Source organism: Lathamus discolor, chromosome 7 (assembly GCF_037157495.1).
Source record: "Lathamus discolor isolate bLatDis1 chromosome 7, bLatDis1.hap1, whole genome shotgun sequence".
NCBI lineage: Eukaryota > Metazoa > Chordata > Aves > Psittaciformes > Psittacidae > Lathamus > Lathamus discolor.
In genome coordinates this window covers 14,607,414-14,621,574 of record NC_088890.1, presented here as the reverse complement: position 1 = coordinate 14,621,574, position 14,161 = coordinate 14,607,414, and the positions used below count along the sequence as shown (strand labels likewise).

Sequence of the window (14,161 nt, the reverse complement as noted above, 5' to 3'; positions counted from 1 at the left end):
TTCCAAAATCGATGGAATATTGTTTGTTCTTACTGCAATAGAAACAGTTACTTAAAAACGTTTGGAAAAGTTTCCTCAGTGTATGCTTCAGTCTTTCTCTTGACCTGAAATTGCTTATTAACTTGGTGATGCACCAAGGCTGCTCTCAGAAATAGATCATCAAATACACCCTCTACTACTCCGCTCAGTCACTGTGTATGTTTCCTTTAAAATGCTACAAGAAGCGCAGATATAGCTGGAGCACCTACTGTGGAGTCAGGGACAGAAATAAACATGACATTATTATTTTAGTCTTGGGCACAGTTCTGACTGGTGGTGTGCCTTGATAACTTTGACAACTAATATTTTTAAGCAGACTTTAAGGTGTGTAGGCTTTGCTAGTTTAGTGGCTAAGCCTTTCTCTTACCAGCTTTTTTCTCTGAGGTTCTTGGTTTGGTGTTCATACCCTTCTCTGCTGTCACAGGAAGCCAAGGTTGTGCGTTTTTTCCCTGGTCATACAGAAGTGGTTCTCCCTCTGTTACCTTACTAAAGCACTTCTCTAGCATTTTTGCCTCCCTTCCTGCACTAAAACTCCTAAATTTAGTAACATCAAAGCCGAAAGGTTAGAATTGTGCTGTGAATTTGCCACAACTCATTTTGGTTGTGTTGTGCCCGTTCAAACTGTTAAATGGCTATTCCCTTTCTTCTGCTTGGGCTTTAGGGAGCCATCAGCAGCTTGCCAATGGAGTTTGACCACTGGGCTGCTCTGGGTTTATGTCACTGTTATTACACCCACCGCTATACCAATAGCTGTCTTTATATTTGCAGTATCACCAGCTACAGGCCTTTCTATTTTAAGAATCCCTGGCATGTTGTAGCCTTTCCAGAACACGATTTGCACTCCTAGGGAAAACGAAAGATGCATCCAACAGAAAGCAGCAAGCTTGCAGAAGTTTGGATGTACATCAAGTTTCCTTGAGGTGTAACTTAAGAGAAATGACGTCTGGCTATGAATTATGACCACTAGAAGATTTCTATCACATACAGAAAACTAATAAGGAGAGATTCTGACCAATTCTGCTTAATTTTTCCCAATGCATGTACACTGGTAATGTACTGTATTCAGTGCTGAATAGGTATTCGCTCAGTCCTTAAATGCAGTGTGTCAGTAATGTCGAGTTGTGACTGGCACTAGTGTTAGATAAAGATGCTCTGCCATGCTCCTTCAAGCCATAATCTTTTCCTAAACCTTGCTTAAAGGTAACCAAGGTATCTTGGGCACTGGCGCTGTTGTAAAATAGCAGCATGCTAACAACCTGTGTGTGTGTGTGCACGCATGTGTTGGATTTGAGGAGGAGAAACATTGAGGGCTGACTTACCAAGGTGTTGTTTCGGGGTGAAGGAGGGAGGTTGAGCTTCTCATCGCTCCCTTACAGTCAGATTTGATCCGTGAGTATTTTAGGAAGGCAGTTACAGAAATCTGCCATCTCTATGTGGCGTTCTGTGCTGGGCATGCTCGATGGGGAGAGGAGAATGTATGTAAGGGCTTAGTGGTTTCGTGTTGTCTCAGCTAGCTGAATTTTAGTCGTTGTCAATGTTATTGAAAGCTTGCAAGATACCTTTATTTAATTCCATTACAAGAGTTTGGCTGGTAGGAACACTCAACCTCTGAACCTCTTAAAGGTACAGTAGGTCAACAGACAAACTCGCTTATAAGGATTAATAAAGATTACAGCAACAAGGGCCCTGTGACAAAATGACTCTTATGGAGCCTTGTGTAGGAATGCATGCACAGAGCACTTATTGAAGAGTAGCAAGAGTCTTGTTGCAACTATAAATGTTCTTCTGTATCTTTGCAAGGGTAATGAGTGGCTGGGCCACATCATTCTTGACACCATCTGCCATGGCTGAAACCTTTATAACTTGGATGAGTAAAATATATTTTAGGTATAACTAATTTAAGAGACAAAGACTTCAGTGTTTCTGGACCAAAAATAGTTTGGATTGGAAGGGACCTCCAAATGTCATCTGGTCCAACCAGTGTCCAAGTTTGAAGTTGGACAGGGCTTTAAGCAGCCTTCTTGTCTAGTCAAGCTTTGGTTATCTTCCAAGCATCACTAATGAGAATGTTGCAGTGTTCAACATCAGTAACTTCAACAAAATCAACATTGTTGATCCCAGAGTGAACCCCTCCTACAAGGACAGCTGCTATTAACCAACCCATGCAGTGTGGGTTGACCTGCTAACCGCTGCCTGCAGAGCTGGGCAGTCTGTCCAGATTTCCTTGCATCTTGTAGCCATGTAAACAGCAATCACTGCTCTCTGGTTTTGCCTTCGAGCCAGCCATCTCACTATAGAAGGCAGTCAGTTTGAGAGGCACAGTTTGCCTGGCATGGGAGCTATCTCATTGTCTCTTCCCCATCTCGGTTTAGATTACACCAGTGTCTGACCGATTTGCTTTGCCCTCTTTCTAACAGCCCCGCAACTAAATGCTCTTTACAGTGAGCAGCCAACCAAGATCTAAGGCAGAGCAGAGGATTGATTTCTAACATGCTTTCTTTTGGGCAGAGGGCTTAACAATACTTATGTTTGCAGAATGACCTTGAAGACCAGGCCTGTTGGCTTTCCTTCCATCGGCTGGGCATGTTCCAGTGCTGGACCCACTGCCTGGATATCCCAGTTTTCAGAACAGTCTCAGTTGTACTGAGATGTACATTGAGTTTGGGAAGAGTTTGTTTCCTGTTGAAGAAATTAATTGCTAGTGGCTTCTCACATTCTTCTTTCTCATTTTTTTCACTGAATATTTTCCAGGACCTGTTTTCTTCCTGTAACAGTTTTGGCTGGAAAAACTGTAGGCTATGTTTTGGTGCTCTTCAGTCAGGAGCAGCTAATATTAAGAGGAAAAACTAATCTAATTTTCAGAAGATGTGGATAATAAATTTTCAGTAACAGAGCTTTTCTTTATTTAAAGTGCTAACAAAATATGTGTATGTACAAAAGCTGTGTTTGAGTGCAGAGATTAAGCTGGCTATAAATAGCATCTTCCATGACCCTGCTGGAATTTTCTTTAAGCTTGGAAACACTGAAGTGTGTGTTTTGTCAGTATTGAATCATGAACCCTGAAGAAGAGCTAATGACTTCTTATTTCTCACCCCTGATCTCCAAGTAGAGCATTCTTTATATGAACAGGAGATCAGTCTGAAATTGTAGCTCAGGCTTCATTTGCCTTATTTAACTGCATTTACTCGCTTTGTTCATTGTGGCATTCTCTTTTCTGCTCCAGTTAGTGTGTTTATGAAAATAATTCTTTTCAACCCGTATTATCAAACCCATGCAAGCTGTGGGTGACAGCTCACAAAATCTGCTTCATTTTCTGCTGTACTTAAACCCAAGCTTTTCCATTTGAGCATCTTGTAAATCTTCCCCTCATGAAATGCATGGCTTTCTCTGTTATTCTGTCTGACTTAAGGAAGAGGTGGAGCTGGGACTAAGTGACCAGCTCCTGGGACAAAAGCCATATTCTCTGCTGCCTGTCCTGATGGATCTGGCTGTAGACAGTGCGTCTGGGTCTGAGATTTGGTTCTGGCTTTAAAAGTGTTCCCAGGATGTGCTGCACCCAAACTGGCTGGGCTGCGGTTAATGTATGTTAATGAAGTTCTGCCAACAAAACAATGAAAAGATGTTTAAACCCCCCAGTTTGTTTGAAATTGAAATGTTTTGTAGGAAGATGTTAACTTTCTGGTAGGAAGCAGTCAGATTGCTTTGCATGTCCTTTTTTGATGCAGGTTTTCTTCCAGCATATATTAGTATTTAAGTGATAATAGATGTTTTGGTAATCGGTCAAATCCTTGCTTCAAGAATCTTTTCTTAAAATCGGTCTTCTGTTTCTGTATAGAACAGAACTGTAAAAAATGAATTCCAGAGCTTGACTAACTCTTGTTTGGCATGAAGTTGTAGAGCACTTAAAATTCCTCATACAACAGCTTTAATTGCTTGCTAATCCTGCCTAAAGATTGGCTGAGAATGTCAGCTCGGTTCTCCTCTTGCTTAGTTTGAGTAGCATAGACCACAAATGCTTCGAGAAAACATACTGGAAGTATTTGTGGTAGAATGTGAGTAGAGGGATATGGAAAGCTATGCCTAGAGGTCAAACTGTTGACATTTAGGTGGCTGGCTATTGATCTGCATCACCAGTCTGACAGATGTATAGCTATTGTAGCGTGAGTTAATAATTTCTTGGTGTAATGCAAAATCAAGAGTGAGTTGACCTGAGCCGCTGAACATGACTCCCATGGAAGGAGATGGTGTGCAACACTGTTCCCAGTGCTGCTGCTCTGCTGCAGGAAGCCTTCCTCAGTGCACAGCAATTCTGGACAAAGGCTGACCGATATCCATGCCTTCCTCTTGCCTTTCTACGTTGTGTTGAGCTTTGAATGTGTTAGTACTCACTGCTGGCTGTTCCCTTTTTTTAGAAACAAATCCTACCCTCAGTAACTCTATAGCCACGGTGAGTAATGGAGAAGTCATTGCTCGTTAATGATTCACTTACAGGTTCCTGTATTGCTGTTGCTCAGTCACTTGTGTTGCTGTTCTCTGCAGAAGTATTGCTCAGATGAGCACTTAGACCTGATTTTCATAGTTTCAGTAGTGTTGCTGTAATGACGGTGGCAGGTGTCTGCCTTTGATTTACTGATCATCTGGTCTGAAGTGTATCACTCCAGAGCTGGTCCCAGTGATGCTCTCGGCAAGCTTGTAGAAAATCAGTGCCTTTAAACCCTGCAGCTGCTTAAAGACAACTTTAAAGTTGTTTTGTGTTGGTCTGTGAAAGGTGCGCATGGTTGTTTGCTGAAAGACTGACCCATTCTGCTATGTCAGCTCTTGTAAACTAAAAGGATTAAATGTGAAACTTCCCTTTTCTATGCTGAAACTTATTTTCGGGTAAAGTTCTCATCACAGCTTCTCGAAGGTGTTTACTTTTTACGCACACGCTTGGTGATCTGCTTTCTTAGGAAGCATGGGTGCTTTGCTGCGGCAGTTACAGGAATGGTACATCCAATAAAGCAGCAAAAGCAAACATCAGCTCTTAAGTAACTCAGCTGCAGAAACAGAGTCCTGAAAGAGATGCCTGGGGTCACCCAGTCCAGTCCTTTGTCTTAGTCGTGCATGTCATATCCTCCCTGGGCTGATTGAGTTACGCAGACAAAGCTTGCCTAATAATACGGCTTCCTATTTTGTAACAGTCATTATTGTAAAGCTGGTTCATGGTGCCATTGTTCAAATAAACCAGAAAAAATAAAATGAGAAAAAAAAGTGAAAAGGGGCTCACACAAGAACAAGAGGATGCTTTTGCTGCTTTTGGCTTGGTTACTTCCTGTAAAAACAACAAAGCCACTTGCCATGCGATTCTTGGGATTGTTCAGCAGCAGTCAACCCAAGAATAGTAATTAATAAGTTAAAAGCCCCTGAAAGCTGCAGGATGTTAACAACATGGAGATGCTGTGGCCTGACTTTTGAAGATGCAGTATCTTGTTTTTCCTTGTTGTCTACTTGTCTTCCAGCATGGGTGGCCAAAGCCTAGCGGCTCCAGGTCATTTCCCAGGAAGACATGTGGGCTAACAGAGGCCCTGGGCTTGGGAGTGCTATGATTTGATCTGAGATTGGTGAAAATCTGCATGTGAGAGCAGAAGCCGAGAGGGACAACCACAGCTTGGCCATGGGCTGTTAGAGGAGAATCTTGAAGGGAGGAGGGTCAGGTAGAATGGGCAGAGTTTCTGATAAAAGGGGATGAATTGCACCCAGTTTTTTATAGCTTTTAGGTGTTCCTATAATTTATTTTATTCCAGGGAGAAAAATCAGAATTTTAAAACAAAAGTGGGTTTTGTGTTGTCTTTTGGTTGGTTTGTTATTTTTCTTGCCAGCGGTGAACCAGGTCAGGGCCTGTGCAAGGTAAGGCTTCCATGTCGTCGTTCTCCCCCTGCCATTTCACAACAGTGGCTTCATACCCTCTCCGTTTTCTTCCTCTCCTCTTGCCCTTCTCCACTTTCTCCTCCCTGTGTGCTGCCCTTTCCTTCCCGTCCCACCTGTTTGCTCCTGGAGCAGTTGGAGCTGGCGGCAGTGTGCCAGGGTACCGGGAACCGGGAAAACAGCCTGCCAAAGCACCTTTCCCTGCCTGAATCCGTGAGCTCCAGGACGCCGCATTCCAGAGAGCTCAGATTGGCATCCGCAGCGAAGCGTGTGCATAAAGTGGGAATGTCTCTGCTCAGATTTTTAATTGAACTCTTGATATCTAAAGTGAAGGAGCACAAAACCTGATTGTTTTGGGGAGTTTTGTGAGGGACAGCCCCTTCAAAAAGCCTCAGATTGCTCCACATCATGTTGATCCACATAAATTGTTCGAGAGTCCTGGGCCTAATCCCCTATGGGAAACGGCAACTGGATCAATGAAAGAAAGCATTCAGCAATGTGCATTTTATACAAGCATTTAAACTTTTTTTTGTGGTGGTGTTGTTTTGGTTTTGTTTAGTAATAAAAGGAACAAAGCTATTATTAGTGACCATGGGCTTGGGAGTTTGCTAAAGCAGCAATAGTTACTCATCTGTTTTCATTTGCAGAAGTATTCTAACAAAGGCAGCCACAAATGCAGCGGCAGGGTTAGGAGGTGGATGGTAGGAGTGGAAGTACAGTTTCTGGAAGCCTGTGCTTACTAAGACCTTTCTGTCTAGTCTTGGTTTTGTGGCCATCAGGAGCACAGTTCCCAGCGAGCTCTTGCCTTGCTGGATCAAAACGTGGAAAGAATGAATTCCCTGGGTAAGTTCTCGGTCCTTTTTCTTCTCTAAGCTGCAGCAGAGTTATAGAGCAATTGTCACTTGTGGGGCTGGCATGGGGCTGCGTCTGCATGTCAACTCCTGCAGCTGGCTTGCAGGAGTTGGAGAACAAGAAGTGTTATTTGATCATTGTGTCCTATTTCTCCCCCCCAATCCTGGCCAGGTAGGAATAACATTGAGGATTTATCTGATGCGCAACACAAAACCCCCAAACCCACACAAGGTGAATATTTCCTTGCTTGTTTCTCTCTCCTCTACAAAACAGCCTAACAAGCATGCACAAGACCTTTGTATGTGCTTTAATGTTCAGCCAGCTGGTTCATGGTTGCAGGTGCTGTGGAGTGCAGAGCTGATGTGCGTGGTGGGGTTGATGTTGCTGTGTAATCGGATGCAGTGAGGGTGAGCGAGTCTTCAGCTAACAATACTGTAGTCAAATATCTCTCTGTATCGAAAGAGCATTAGCCTATGGGAAGTGAATGAAATACTCTGATTTCCTTAGGTTTGGAACCACGTCCCTGCTAAATTTGGTTACGATGCACTGAATGTATGCTTGAATTCAATGCTGTAATTAAATGCTCAGTGAAAGTTGCTGTCTAATAATCTCATTATAACCAGCCTCTCTTTCTCCCTAGTCCTGCAGTACTTAAGAGTCTGACCTTGCAATTTGAGTTTCAGTGCTAGGTTACTAGGACAAATACCACGAGGAGTATTTTGAATAAGAAACATAAACTCTTTGATGTAATTTTAATGTTGCTTAGGTGCCTGTGTGCTGAAGATACGGACTTAAAACTGTGGATATGCAGAAGGGCTAAATGGAACATGGAGTCAGAAGAGGAAAACTCTTGTTTCGTGCATAGAGATCTGTTGGGGTGGCTGAGTCACAGTGTAGAAAGTTCCAAGTGTTTTTCTAGTGTCTGAAATGATATTCTTTGTGGTTTTTAGATAACGGATTAGCAAGGGAGAAATAATTGAGCTGCTTTATCGGGCTGCTTGCAGAAACATGAAATTTAGCATGATAGTTGAATAAAAGTCTTATCTGTATTTACAGTTGTTAATGGTCAGAAACTGCCATTTGAAAGGATAGATTTAGCAATGTGTATGAAGATTGTAAATACATCTTTTTACCTGGATTTTATACAAACGATTTTTTCCATACCCAATACCTTCTCTATGCTACATGAAATAATAGTTTACTTTCAGATGCCAAAATTTAGGGAATAGTCTGATAGAGTAGGAAGAATGTTACACGTGGTGATATTTTTACCCAGGGCATTTAGCAGGGTTTTTTTTCTTTTGCTTTTAAATTTTTAATCACCCAGTTTTCTGTTGTTTTGAACAAAGGTGTTTCAAGGGCAATAGAATATGTAGACATAAAAGTTTGAACTGACCTGGTACTAAAGGGAACAAAGAGACCTTCACACTCTTGAAACAGGATTCTGCACAGAAAACTTTAGCTTGCTTGGTTTTCCTCCATAGCAAACAGTTTTTTGCAGTTTACTTTGGCAGTAATTCATACCACCATTATGTATAATGGGAATGGAAGGATGTTTCCAAAGCAGCATGCTGTTCATTGCTATGCGGAAATGTAGTTTTAAATCTGTTTTCTGTAGGTACATTGAGGGTTTTTTGTTTGGTTTTTTCCATTTCCTTGTCTTCTTCCCATGCATTTATAGGTTCCCAACCCCACTGGAAACAGTAATATTCCTATTTTTAATTGGAACAAGAGAAGTATGTCATTTGGCCATTTTGGCTTGAAGTTCACTGTTTAAATTCTTATGCATGTGAAATGTTAACCAGTGCAAAAATGCATGCAGGGTGGGTCCCACCTTGTGTTTGCGTAGTCGGTTTATCTGTTCCAAAGAGTTTTGCTGAATTTGATCTCAAATGAACATTAAGAAAAGGATGGACTTTACTATAGAAAATTTAAGAGATTTCTGCCAATATCAATTTTTGGGTTTCTGTTCTAGTTACAATGGGAACATTATTACAGAAAAGCTGTGTGTTGCTGTTTAGAGGGTAGCAATTGGACAGTTGATCAAAGGGTACTGCGGAATACTGCAGTGAAGGAATGATAAATAATCAGAAACTGGGGTTTTAAAGCTGTTGCAGGTAAATCTAGAACATGCTGGACAATTTCTAACAAAACTGACTTCTTCAGGTTTTTTGGAACAAGGTTTCTGGGAAGCCGGATTGTGTGGGGCACCTCTTTGTTCAGGGTGGGAGAGTATCGGCGCAGGAGAGTGATGTTGGAAAATGAGTGGTACCCATGAGCTATCCCTGTAGTAATGCATCCTTGCAGTTAGCAGTTGCCATGGTTCAGTGGGTCGTTTAGGGATTGGACACTACTCTCAGCTTATTTTCCTTGAGCTATTTTGGAAGTGCCATGGTGTTCTTCAGGGGAATCAGACCATTTCTACCAACATCAGCCTGTTACTTGCATGTGGGCATGGGAGGGCATTACAACCTCAAACCCTCTCAAACTGTGATCTGCTGCTTTCATTGGCATTGCAGTAGCCTCTTATTGACTTTTTTCATGGCAGTATATGGAGGTTTTCCTTGAATAAGGAAGGATGCTGCAACGTACCCGAACTAATAACTTCAAGGCTGTTTTATGGCTGGTATCAGTCTTGCATGCCTTTGGCCTGGGAACTGCATTGTCCTGGCTGACTCTGCAGTCTCCAGTTTACCTGGTGCTTGTTCTGCAGACTCGTGGTGGGTGGTGAAATATGAATTTTATTATGGTGTTTTTTGTTTTTTTTTTTTTTTTTTGCCTAGGGCTTTTTTGCTCTTGTTTCAGGGAATTTTTGCATCCCAGTCTGGAAAGATTTAATGTGCTGGCTTTTTAGTAGTACTGAACACTTGTTAGAGTCTTAAAAACTCATGCATAGTTGTTCAAATATTAAGACTTTCATTTCAAAGAACTTGTTTATGGATTTAATCTGCTTTATTTTTTTCTTTTTCAACATCAACATTTTCGGTTGTGTATTTTGTAGATCATCTCTGCTTTCCCCCAGTTATCTTTAAAACCCAGTTTTAGCAACGCGAGCTAATGTGCCTTTAGAAAGCACTTACTCTGCCAGACAGGAGGGTGTTTTTCAGGTTCCATACTTTGGTTTTGGGTACTTCTTAATTATTACTTTTTTTCAGAATAAATGAGGCTGTATTAAAGGAGCACTGGAGGCTGATGTTCTTTGTTCCCAGGCTGGGAATAACATGGCCAAGGAAGGTGTTTTCATTCTGTTCCACTTTGGAACTTCAGTGGAAATTCTGGATGGTAAGTTCAGGATGTTGAGCAGTAATGGGGTACCAGGGTTGGGGGTTTTGTGCTGCTGTAATGGACTGGAAAGGTTTTTCTCCACTAAACTTGCAAGGAGGTGTTGCAAGAGCCTGGCAGGTTCACCTTCAGTTATGTCTTGTGTTGCTTGTTAGTGCTAGGGGGCATAATAAGACACATGTCTCTTGGGTACAGAGGATGCGTGATAGTGGGATTTAGAGATGTGGTTTCAACTTGTCTGTACTTGTGAGGCTTTGTGTCCCCAAGAGGTTCTGCTCAAGATCCTAGTGTTGAAAGTCATTACAGGTGATGACATCTTTGTCAGATGATGGGTGCCTACTGTGGACCCTTTGGCTGCTGTCTTGTGTCTTTGAAAGGTGTCCCTCTTAAATCTAATCTGGATTAAATCTCTTTAAAAAAAATCTCTCTGCACGCATTTTGTCTACTTTTGTCTCTTTTTGTAGTAGGTATTTGTTGGTTTTATGTTTGTTTTGGGGGGATGCCTAATCTTTGAGTTATCAGTTTTTGACTGGGAGAGGTAGGTGAGCTTCTACAGATTAGCCCGTATAGCCTCATAGCTTAAAACATGAGAGCTCCAGCTTTCTAGGATGGCAGACAGTGGTGGGCAGATGAAGGTGTGCTGTTAAGACTCTTGAAGGTTGATTGGCTTAGCTCTCCTTACAATGTCAAACTCCCTGGAAGGGAATATGAGTTTCCTTCCTCTATCAAAGTCTGCTATAAGGTACATGCTGCTTGTAAACATCTTGACCTGAAAAAATACTTACATTGACTGACCAGTTTTGGCTGTCCAGTCTGGACTGGTAAAAGTACCTGCAGTCTGATCAGGAAGCCACTGCCTGCAAACCACAGGAGGCCTTCTAAGAAAAGAATTTGTGGTAGGTGTGCTTTTTATTTTCCTGGTTTTATTCTGTGCCTCCACTGACAAAACAAACAAGTGTTTTTGCTTGAAACTGGTGACCTACTTGAACGTTTGATATAGGCCAAACTTCGTAACGCTGACTCTGCAGGCCAGTTAAACCTGGTGTGGTCAACAGAAAGCAAATAGGGACTGAGGCTGATTGTATTGATATGAACAAATAGCAGCTTCTTCTTTTCATTACCTGCTCTTAGTTTCCTAACTCTAGCTTTCTTTCTGTGCTATTTAATAACTATTACTATTTTTACTATTTCACTATTTAATAACTATTGCTAATTTATTACTACGCTAATATTAATAACTATTTAATAACTGCACTATAATGACAGGGCAGTTATTTGTACCACTCGATGGGAGTTTCTGCCTATTTAAGAAATACTTAAAAGGAGGAACCTTTTGCATGACAAAATGACCTTTATTTGGAGCCTATTTTTAGACCTTTTCCTAATACTAGTGCTTTAAGTTAGGCTTACTCTGTTTGAACATGTGGCTGGCCCAAATTAAGGAGGCACTGGAACCCTATGGGTCTCTGCATGGATCAGTGCAGAAATCTGGGGAATAGTGTAGGAGCCAGGCACAAAAGGTGGGGTCAGCTAAACTGTAGTCCCTTGCTTGCAGAGTGGTGACATAGGCACTGACGTGATTTCTAAATTAGTTAGAAAGAAGGGGTTGCATTTTTGAGGTATTATTTACTGCTTCAGTTCAACACTTCTGAACTCTGGCTCACTCAGCTGGGCTAACGTGGGAGAGGATACGGGCAATGGTATTCCCAAAGGTGGGAGTGAGAGAGAAGAGAGGACTTCCAAGAAATTTCAGTACAATGGCTGCTGATACTGACTTTCCAGCTGACCAAGTGTGGCGGATGATAGGAGGAGTGTTTCATTAGGGTCCATATGGGCTGGTAGCTCTAGAAAATCATCTTTGTTTTGGAGGGACCCACTGAGAAGCCTGTCCGAGCTAGCACGGTCACCTTCGGCGTTTGGCCATGCTAATGCATGTGGAGCACCTCTTGTGTGCAATACTAAATTCCAGCACTACTTCAGATCCATATGTTCTGCCAAAGAGTTTGCTTTGTCCTGCATTTGTCCTGTTGGAGCTGGAGGTCATCTTCTGTGGGATGTAATTCATTACCAGCTGGTTTGTTCACAGTGACCTACTTTGATTAGGCAACAAGTCTTTATCTGAAAAGCAGCAAGTTGTTCCATTGCCAGTCCTCCAGTTGGAATTGGTTTCAGGACCGGACTTCTCAGAATAAGACTGTTGGTACCAATTTAGTGTTGTTCATAGCTGGTTTATATCACTTGATGAAATGCCAGGGTTGTTCTCTGCCTGGTGTTTGTTTCTCTGCTGTATTTATAGACAGCAACACTCATCCCTGTCAACCTCCATTTTGTGAGATTAAAATGTCAGACTTTTCTTTAGCTTCCCACTATAAACCGGGCTCTTGTTTCTCTCGTCACCTCAATTTCAGCTCCTTCTTGAGCAGAGGTGCCCAGTCAGGACCCCTTTACCCACAAGGTCTTACATAGATGTCTTCTACTGCGGACACCAGCAGTTCTCCATCCTCTCTGGTGTTACCTTGTCTGATACAGCCTGAGGCTGCTGCTTTTCTGCAGTGCTGGCCACTTGGGATATTAGGAGTGACTCATTCCCCTGGGCTCTTCTCTGTCCCATTGAGTTTAAATTCATCATAGAAATACCGTATGATGGACCATATCCTGTTGTGCTTTGAAAGAGCCTAATGGAGTTGTGGCAGCTCCCCAGAAGGATGAGCTGTTTTTCCTGAGCTGTGTTTTGAAACAATACAGAGCAAATCCAGCAGATACAAGTCAAGGAGAATTTTGCTGTGATTAAACAGGTTATTTCCCAAGTGTCAATGGATCCAAGTATAGAGCCGTAGCAGAAGCATTAAGTACAGATGTTTTGGGTCACTACAGAGGAGACCAAAGTGCTGATTTTGAAAGAAAATATGTGGGAATATGAAGCGGGATCCAGGAAAGCCCGTGAGCAATTTAGGTATGTAATCTGGTAATAACCTTAAATGCTGTCTCTTTATAATGGGAGAAAAAGCAGTCTAATTCTAATGTGATGTGAGCTCAAGACAGTGCCTCATGGCTATAGTAAAGGCTGATAGAGTTGGAGCGTCATTGGGGACCTGGAGTTGTTGAACTCTTTGCTTGTTTGAAAATGACAAAGCAGTGATCAGCTAAGAGGTTAATGGGAGCAGGGTGTGGTGTGAGTTCCCTTGCTCATCCACTATCCTGCCACTCCTGACACTGTTGTGTAGGGTGATGTTGGCGTTTCACCCTTTGCCTCCTCACCATTTTTAGTCCTCACAGTGCAGTGCCAGCCAGCTGGCTGGGGAAGCAGGGAACAAAGCTCCATCTAGTGTGTAAAGGGAGAGGTCTGGGAGCTAGCAAAGTAAGATGGTGTCCTGCAGAAGATGGCTTTCCATAGCCAGTGTTACGGGAAGTTTTGTTCCGTTTTGGCTTTTTTGATAACCTGTGAATAGGATTGCACTTTGACTGTGCAAGTGTTACTTGAGTAAGTTTGGCATTCTGATAGCTGATACTTGTTTTCAGTACCCTGGCATGTAGAAAGGTTAATACTGGCTTTAATACAATTGTAAGTAGTCTGTAATTATAGGCAAAATGAAATATATATCCTTCTATTAAGATTAGGAATTGTATAGCCAGGTTATAGTTCTGTGAAGCAAAGGGACACAGGAGTATGATGATTGTATAATGATTGTATAAGGTTAACACTTTTAAGGCAGAATATCTGACTTCTTTGTACAATCTTAAACTACTTGTTTTGGGGCTTTCCATGGTTTCCAGCATTTTTGGAATATTGGGGATCCTTCTTCTGGAGGAGGATCAGGAGGAATTGAAGAAGAAGAATGAAGAGGAGGTGAAGTCTGCATCCAAAGCAGTAGGTCAGGGTGAGGGGATAGTTTCTGGTGATGACCTCTCTGAACCAAGAAGATAGAAGAAATGGGAGGGTCATTTTGCTCCCAGCAGCATGTTTGTCAAGGATTTGTTTTGCAGGAGCGCGCAGCTGAGGCGTTATAATACAACTTTTTAGGGACAGCAGTACTGTTGGCTGCTGGGCTCCAGCAAGTCTAGAACTATACATCATTTTCAGGTG

The 14,161-nt window shown here is 42.2% G+C and overlaps 1 protein-coding gene across 8 annotated transcripts in view; it reads left to right on the top strand.

Annotated features, from left to right (window-relative positions):
• MITF (melanocyte inducing transcription factor) overlaps positions 1-14,161 on the top strand; it is a 105,713-nt gene that overhangs the window by 33,259 nt on the left and 58,293 nt on the right. The window contains exon 1 of one of the 8 annotated variants that reach the window (XM_065686936.1): positions 6,684-6,786. The exons of 6 other annotated variants lie outside the window; for them this stretch is intronic. The gene's annotated coding sequence lies outside the window, so the exon portion shown is untranslated. Of the gene's footprint in view, positions 1-6,683; positions 6,787-7,007; positions 7,027-14,161 lie in introns of those variants that run through there. One more of the 8 variants, XM_065686935.1, reaches the window with a different exon arrangement.